At 47.9% G+C, this 9,186-nt stretch overlaps 1 protein-coding gene and 1 long non-coding RNA gene across 4 annotated transcripts in view; both read right to left on the reverse strand.

Annotated features, from left to right (window-relative positions):
- Positions 1 to 9,186, reverse strand: part of LOC106743610 (dentin sialophosphoprotein) — a 65,685-nt gene that overhangs the window by 11,792 nt on the left and 44,707 nt on the right. The window lies entirely within an intron of this gene.
- Positions 335 to 9,136, reverse strand: LOC106743612. Its single transcript, XR_001374384.1, has 3 exons — positions 7,455 to 9,136; positions 2,245 to 2,439; positions 335 to 945 (listed from the first exon to the last, which is right to left on the reverse strand). It is a non-coding gene; the product is annotated as an uncharacterized LOC106743612 (long non-coding RNA).

Genomic DNA, 9,186 nt, shown 5'->3' on the forward strand with positions numbered 1-9,186 from the left:
ATTGAATTATCGCTTCTCCCGGGCATCCTCCCCCGGTCACTTCTCTCCACGTTCTCCCGAGATCGAGTGTAACATCACGTTCTCCGCGGGGAACGGTATTACGATATTATCCGAGAAAGATATACCAGCGCTCGCTTCAGCAAGGACCTCGGGCTGAAGGTGTGCCGTCTCTTGACGTTCGTGATCTTCGTGTACCAGCTCGTGAGGATCCCGGAACCGGTGGCCTGCGCCACGTCCGGGCTCTTGGCGATACTTCCGGTCGGCTCGCTCGTCTGACGTCGAAATAACATCTCCGACCGATCGATCGGCGGAGGCCGACAACGAGGAGCTATTTTAAAACGAAACGTAACGTCGTCGTCCGTGCCTCGAGAACAACGCACCGGGGGTATTCGCGATCCGACGTGAGTTCGCTAACCGAACGCGAGGGAGAGTGAGCGGATCCACGGGGATCGTCGGACAGCACGTTTTTTTCACGTGTCCGTCGTCCTCCGTCGTCGGCGACGGTTCGGCGCGATCGTGAGAATCATCGATGACCGTCAGCGGCCGCCGACTCGCATGCCGAGGGCGCAACGTCGAGACTGGATCCCGCCGCTTCGTGACGACGATGTTTACATCGTCGTGACGAGGCACCGCGTTAACACGTCGCGCTTAACACCTTCGGTAACCCGCGAAAAGGAACACACGAGAGCGTGCGCGCCAGACCCGAAATATTCTCGACGGTGGCATAACTCTTTCGCGCCGCTGGCAAATCGCGAGACGCGGCCGGCCAGACACGTTGTTGTCGCGCCGGCTGCCAAGAGCGCTCGATTGTCAACAAGTGACAGCCCGCGGAAATCGACCCGAGAAATGCTCTTCCGATGAGTTGCACAAAAACTCGACCAAACGCCTCTCGCAAGAGAGAAGATAGACATCAGCAATTTCGCTCTTATTGTTCTTATTTCTTATCTAGTTTGAAAAAAATTTACAGATTATTGGACCGTTTCTAAAAGCATAGGGCAAAGTTGCCTTTGCCACCCTCATATAGTCAATCACAAATTGAGTGCAAAGTTGCCCGAACCCCGAGACTCGGAAAAGTGTGCCAAGTTACCTCCTCCTCCCCCCCCCCTTTTTCCCTATTCGTAGTCGTCGTCGTCGACGTTATCGCCGTGAGAGCCGATGAAATGAATCATCCGCGTAAACAATAGTTAAAAACGCACGGATTTTTTTTCAATTCTTCCGCGATTTTTTTTTTCGGGATTTTCCCAAGGATAGAAAAATTCACGCGTGTTAGAACCCGACACATTTACTGCTTTCCCCAAAGAAGATAACTACGTGTACTTAACTGGAATGAAATGAAATTAACCCGTCAAATAATATTACGTTCAAAAAATCGTAACTGAATACATAATGACAAAAACATGATATATATCACACATATTTTTATGTCTACAATGTATTCGGTTATTGCTTAGCATATTAACTTCATTTAACTTCAGTTAAATGCACGCAATCGTCTTCCTTACAGAAAGAACTAAAAGTGGCGGGCTTTAACCGAACATACGTGGACTTCTCCGAAACGAACGAATTTTCACACCCTTGGGAAAGAAAGCGAAAGATTCAACGGGAAAAATTGAGGGAAGAAACCGATTTTTCCCGAGCCTTCAAAAAACCGAAGGCGTAAACTGAACGTTTACTACGTTACACGGCGCAACAGCGATAACGACTCGCGGGCGTGATTGCGCGAGACCGGCGGGACGCTCGGCGAAGACACCGCGGCGCATTCGATAACATTCAAACCCGTTAAGGCAACTTTCAAAATCCCATATCTCCACGTGTCGTGTCGATGACGACGGCGCGTTCTACCGGCGGATCACCCGTTAGAAAGCGCTTCTCTTTCTCCTCCCCCTAGCTGCGCCCGTCTTTTTCCAACTTGCTCGACTGGCTCATTCGATCCGTGCCAAGAATAGTAAGACGATAGATAGCACATGCCACGACACACGTAACAAGTATAACAAACGAACGAACATACAACGAGGCGCCATGCTTCCCCCCCCCTTCGCTCTGTATATATCGCCGATAAAAAACTGATATTCGGTGACACGAATGCGGTTGCTGCGCGACGGAGACGACGGCAATAACGACGACGATAGGATGAGAACACCGAAGACGATATCACGGCGAAATCGATTTGCGCGTCTCGCAGCGAGTTCCGCCTCGAGAGAAGAGAGAAGGCTGGTCAAGTCTAAAAATACACAACGAACGTACACGACGGGCACACAACACAGCCATTGGCGAAAATTCCGCCGATAGATCACACAGCGTGGCCGAAGCTCTTGGTGTCCCCGAAAGCGTCTCGCGACGTCGGGTCTTTATCGGTTATTTCACGTATATAGGAATTAATTAGCCGTTGTGCCGACGACTACGTCAGCGGCCTGCGTGTTGCCGCGCGGTTTCGCGTTTCTGCAACGGAACGTGCAGAAACAGTTAAGCGCGAGCCGAGCGCGATGCGCACGATGCAGCGCGCGCGCGGTACTCCTCTTGCTTGCCTCTCTCTCTCTCTTTCTCTCTCTCGTTATCATCGCGGTATAGAGGCGTTTAAATGGATTTTTGCTACTACGTGTAGGCGTGCGACGAAGTTTCGATATGACTCGCGACATGTTACAAGGCTGCGGCTATAAGATAAAAAAAAAAATATTCGTGCGTCATGGCCGGCGAGAGACACGCGGCATTTGATGCAACAACTTGTTGATGAGGCCGGCGACGCGGCCAACGCGGGCTATGAGAAAAACGAAACGAGATCTTTCTCTCTCTTTCTTTCTTCTATGAGCGGAGGCGGCAGCTACTAGTTTGCAAAACCCGACACCAAGTCGACGAAGAGCTAATATTGAAAAATAAAAAAATACAGTTGAGAGCATTTAAGAGAGCATTTAACTGAGCAAGTTACAAATTCCAGGTTTTCTACATCCTTCCTTGGACTCTTTCACATGAAAAAACATAATTTTACTGGCATGGTAAATTGTTAATTATCCATGAGGACAACAAAAAGATTCGTTACACGGAAAACATAATTTTACTGTTGTAGTAAAACCATGACAGCGATCAAATTTAGTTGGTACAACCAAGTTACTTTGCTATGTATACATCAAATGGCAATTAATACCTATACAAATTTTTTTGCTGTCCTTATAGTAAACCAGCAATTAGTTGTGCCAGCAAAGTATTTTTCTCCGTACTTTCCCTGATATTATAAATTTAATAAGACTTTTCCCAGCTTTTTGCAGGTCTGTGGCAATCCTGTTTCTATCAGTCCATAAGTAAGCGCAAACTATCTTAAAGAGCGTCAGAGCGGCGTAAAAATTTCAACTCAGTCGATCAGTTGATTTTGCAGAACGTTCAAAACGGAGGATTCTGTAACGGCCACGACGTTCGGCAAAGGAGCCCGGATTTAAATGAAACGCCCACGCCAAAATTCCATCATTACGCCTCGCGCCTTCGCCAAGAAGACGTGCGCGAGCGCGCCGTTGTAGAGCCGCTCTTCCCGGCGATGATCCTGCGCGAATATGCCGGCTTATCGAGGCATCGATAAGTCGGCTCGTAATATTCGCTAAATATTTCAGCAAGTCGAGTGCACGGAGGCTCGCGCGAGCAACGAGGATAAAGATTAGAACGGCAAATATTATTTCTCGTTAGGCGAGTGCGCGTGAAAACGCGTCGGAGGCACGAACGACGACGAAAAGTCGCCTCTCGCTGAGCACCGCGAGACAACGAAACGTGAGATACAAAAGCGATACTTGTCGAATAAAGTATTACAATGTTACGCCGAGGATTGATAAGTCGTTGTGTAACTTGCCTCGCGCCAAAGCAGACGCGCATGCACACAGGACAACACACACACACACATACGAGACGAGGAAATTCGAATTATCCCGTCGCGAAAATTCTACACGGGAAAAAATCTCTGGCCATGCAATTGAATAAGTATCAGGGGCCTTGTTCTTTCTGATTCTTAAGCTGAAACGACGTTATACGTGACGGTCGTATAAAATGACGGGACGTGAAATTAAAAGGGCATACTCAGCGTTCGCTATACGTTTTGATTAAGACCCTGGATGAGAATTCGGTTGCGAGGAGTGATGTCTCTGTTTATCGTGAGCGAAAACATTCAACTGTATTAAGGATGTATTGCCCATAAGTTGAAATAATAAAGCAATGAAGAAAATTATGAAAAAATTACAGATTAATCTACCATTGCATTCAAAAGTGACGTCAGTCAGAAGTTTGACAGTAATTCAAAGCCTGGATCTGAAGTTATTCTACTTTATTAATTGGTTGTAAAGTGAAAGGAGTTTAATAAGAATTCGATAAAACTTGCATTGCATAATGCTTTAAAATATTATCTAACTTATTACTCGTGCAGTTAGAATAAGATTGACCATTCGAGAACTGAGATATTTGTAATTAAAGTTGATACTTTTTATGCACGCCTCTCGAGAGATTGGCGTGCTATTTTTAATTTCTATTTGTAATTTCGAATTATAAAAATAAAATTTTCATGAAAAATGCTGTAGTATTATAGTGTATGCTGTAGTTATATTAAAATATTAGATACTTAAATATGGTATTGAAGACTAATACAATCATACACAAATTTCAAAATTATTGACCATTAAAAATACAGCGATGCAAAAGTTCATGACTTATATAGTAACACATATACCGAAATAATATATATATATATATATTACTATATATTATTTCGGTACATATATCGAAATATATATACATATGCATATATTTAAATACTTTACACACCACTTTCTATTATCTATGCACCTCTATTAGATCAACTGATATATAAATATAGCATTAAAAAGAAAATTCAATCGATCAATTCAAATTAACATTATTTAGTGAAAATGTGTAGGAACATAATTTTGCTTGATAAATACTAAATTTATGCCTCCTTGACGCGTCACTGAAAATATGGCACCAATGGGCAATACATCTTTAAATGCGCTTGAAATAACTGAAGACAAGAGGTAGAAGCCTCGTGCAGGAATCTTCTTGTTCGCACAACCGAGCTTTCCATCTGGTCCCTATTCTCCCCCTCAGGCGACGGAAAATTCAGTTATACTGATAGAGAATTGTTTTCCCGTATAGAAATAAATCCAACATCGCACGCGCGTACACAATCTCTCTCTCTCTCTCTCTCTCTCTCTCTCTCCTCTTGTATGCGGAATTTTATCCACATTTATCTCTCGCACGCGGCCCGTCGACGAAGCCTGAAGCGTCACGAACAACGGGCACGAGAACAGCAAGTTCTAAATATACTTTGGAAGTGGCGATTGTTTACAGACAGCTTAGATATTAGCATCCGCGCGAACAAGATCGCGTAAGTGGGGGGGGGGGGGNGGGGGGGGGGGTACACATTAGGAAATTCAAGTATATCGTTTGCTTCGAGCGCGCATAATCTCCTATCATTCGCGTTCCTTTCCCTTTCTTCGATAAGTTTCTAAGACTTTTTGCGAAGGTTTCAGAGCCGATGCTTTTACGGTTAGGCGTAACTTTACTTAATAATGTATCGACTGTTTGTTCCGACGATGCCTAAAGGTCACTGAAAAAAAGTCAAGTTGTGTCTGACTGATCGGAATGTCAGCTTTCAGCTCTTCGTAAAAACTCCCTACGAACTTGTCGAACAACTCGATATTATACTGAATATGAGGCCAATAATTATTACAGTCTCGAATATCTCGGAAAAATCAAAGTACTTCGGTGAGGATGAAAGAAGTTTACATTCACGGGAGATGTTCGAAGTGATGATATCACCGGGATAGTCAATGGAACGTCTGTTTCAAATTTTCCCTTCCTACTCTCTCGTATTTCAAAGACACTCAAGGTGGTGACGGTTACTGCCTCACGCTCGTACATCGTTAAATTAAAACGCACACCCGCTCGGCACTGCACCGGGCGTTTATCCAACGATTTGCGGAATTCACTTTGCATCCTTGACGCCTCGAAGTGCGCCGTTCATCATTGTCACGGCGATTGTGTGTGACGCAATAAAAATTGCGTGTCCCGTGTCAGTGCAACAAGGAAAACCTGTTTTTCCCGCTCCACATGCGACTCGCGATCAGGTGAGGAAGGAACGCCGACGATCTCGAAAGATCAATGTACATCGCGTCGAATGAAATCGGCGCCGTCGCCGCCGGCTGTCAACGACGACAACGTGTCGCGTGCCCCGTGCGTTCGATCGGCACTACCGTCGTTTGAGCATTGTCGCTCGGCGAACTTGAAATTAAAAAGAGTGAGGAGCGCGGGCAGGTGTGGGTCAAGGCTGTTACAACGCGCGAGACGGCTCTGATCCGACGCTTCTTTCGCGCGCGACACTGTCACCGTGTGTGCTTCCCGCGCGCGCGGTTACAATGCACACACGTTATCCTAGCAACAAGTGTTTGTGTCAACCGGCACAGAGAGAGAGAGAGAAAGATAGCTCAAGGGGTTGTCCAGACACACGCGTGCGATTCGATTAAATTTCGCCGTTAGCTTCGTCGTCATCCTGCGGGGATTCACAGTCGCGATTTCCAGCGTCTCGTCCATTATTTTAACCGGTTGAAGTTCCCAACGATTCCAATGAACCAGACTTCGGGCGAGCTCGAACAGAGATGATCTCGACACGGCTTTATTTACTTCGGATCGCTGACTCTATAGTGACCGAAGATCTCTCAAATGCCACCGATACTCGCCGCGAATTCATTCGCGGAGCCACCACGGCTGCAATTTTCTGCGTTCCGCACATTATTTCGATCGATTAGAACTTTAACGGTTAGAATGTGAACTTGGTCGGATTCAAGTTGAGATCCCGGTGATTTCACTCTCGGATCTCAGATTGAAGATCTTAAGTTACCGACTTGTCGCGAACCGTCATCCTGCGAATTCAGAGACCGAGACCGCATCGCGATCTTCCACGCGTCTCGCAGTATCGTTTTCACCGATTAGAATTTTTCACGGTTCAAATGATAGTCTTGATCAGATTTTCAAGTTGACGTCTCGGCGAAAAATCGCAAAAACTTTGGGATCACGGATCTCAAATACCGAGACTCGTCGGGAATACCCGCGAGACCTACGCGAGAACATCGAAACTCGGCCGAGGAAACCGTCTCGCAGCTCGCATGAGCGGCGGAAGGTCTCCTCCTCCCCCCAGGGGAGGGTGTCAGTTAATTAATCGCACCCCAGGAACGTCTTGATTAAGCCGAGTCGACGAAATCGCGCGTGTCCTTCCGCGAACGTCCGAACTGACAGTTCATCACTGTGCGCGCGCTCGGGCCACTCTCGGCCTTATATCCGCGGGGAAGCTCACTGCCGGTGAATATCGGCTGACAAAAGCTCGCGGGAAGCGCGGCCAGAGCTTCTCCGCGTCTCTCCCTCACGACGACGTCGCGGTCTCACGTCGTTCCGCGAAACTCCAGCTATCTCACCGTGCCAGCCGTTCATCGCGACGATCGGAGACACCGAGGATCGACTCTGTTTCCCGAGGAAGGCGGAAAAAGACCGAGCCGAAGGGACGGAGCAGCCAGAGAAAGAGAGAGAGAGAGAGAGAGAGCACACCTGGCGAATGCAAACGCGTGACGTCTCTCGACGCGATGACGCCGCGCGCGCGCGTCGGCTTCCTCGCGTGGACCCGCGCTCGGCCGCTCGTGCTCAACTGGATCACCGCCGTCCGGACTAGACTGGCGCCCAGCGGCGGCTCGTGCGGAGGAGCTTGCGGACACGTTGTGTGTATGAAATTTATGGCGCGTCGGTTAATACGCGCGCTCTCTCTCCCGGCGCACGAGAGACTCGCGCGCGCGCATCGAAGCCCCCGTCGTTATCCCGGGTTGATTAGCAGATTATTATTCCTCCGGTGCGCGTTCTCGCCCATTTCGGAGAACTCGTTCGCGGAAGACGAGGCGCGGGAAGGAGACGTCGCCATCGAGATGTCATCGGGTGGGTGTGACGTTACTTCCCCCGGCGATGGGTATGTCAATGCGCATCTCGCATGCGGCCGTTCGTCGAAATCATTGTCACGACATTCGCACGATCTTTAAACCGCGCTCCCGGCGCACACTCGGCGAGTCGCTCTTTATCTGCCGAGTCGCTCGACCACCGCTCGCTGCGCGCCGCGCACGATAAGAGCGTCGATAAGCGTGTAAATATGTACTCAGCACGTGCAGGAGGATAGAAAACCCAACCGGGATGGAGAGAGAGAGAAAGAGAGATGTTGAAGCGTCGGTGTAGTGTTTGAAAAAGAACATTTACGAGTCACCAGCGGACGCATCCTCGAGATCAGGCTCGAGGAAAACAAGGTGCTCCTTGTACTCCTTTGATCGTTTCCCACGCGACCCCGAAGTCGTCAATTGACCTTGATCGATATCGCGCGAGAAATTCTGAGTTTGCGATACAACGTGCTTAATCGCGTTCGGGAAGTAAAAAAGGCCCGCGCGAGACCTTTAAAAGTGACGATGACACGCTGTTATCACCGCTGTCAACAAATTAGATCCCGCGAATCGCGCGATTTCGCAATACCTCGATGGTAAACAGAGGAGGCTTACCGACGTGCACATAGGTAAAGTGGTGCTTGAGCTTACCGTCGGGAAACGGGGAAGCTCTCCTTCTCTTATCGACGCTTTCATTCCACGGACTACCACTTCGTTATCGCGGCAAAATTAGATCGCAAATTAGCACAGGTGACTATTTACCGCATCGCGACTTTTTATTATACACCTCGTAAGCGTAATCGATTCGACGAAGAGGAGCATCCGGTTCACGTCTGTCTGTCTCTTTCTCTCTCTCCCTCCCCGTCTTGCGGCTGTTTGTTATTCTTCGGAAGATATATGACGGAAGAAGAAAATAATACGACCACGAAGAGAGAGAAATATACTCCCGGCGACCTTTTTAGTCGATAAACTTCTCCCCTTGTGACCCAGATCCGCGCGGAATCGATTAACTGCGATTGTTGTAATGCATACGCTGCATATCGCGTTATCATCTATTATCGAGTCTATTTACGTTAGTGAAAATGGAAATCGCGCTGTGAAATACTAACAAGATCAAACGCAAACCCGCAAACGTGTGAAAGTTGGTTACCGATGCGACGACGAAAAGCTTGCCCGCCACGCGCGCTCTTGCATACATTTTCCAACTCAGCGGCATGCAGTCCGCTCCTCCCCC

This window comes from Dinoponera quadriceps, unplaced genomic scaffold (assembly GCF_001313825.1).
Source record: "Dinoponera quadriceps isolate SergipeBrazil2010 unplaced genomic scaffold, ASM131382v1 scaffold1115, whole genome shotgun sequence".
NCBI lineage: Eukaryota > Metazoa > Arthropoda > Insecta > Hymenoptera > Formicidae > Dinoponera > Dinoponera quadriceps.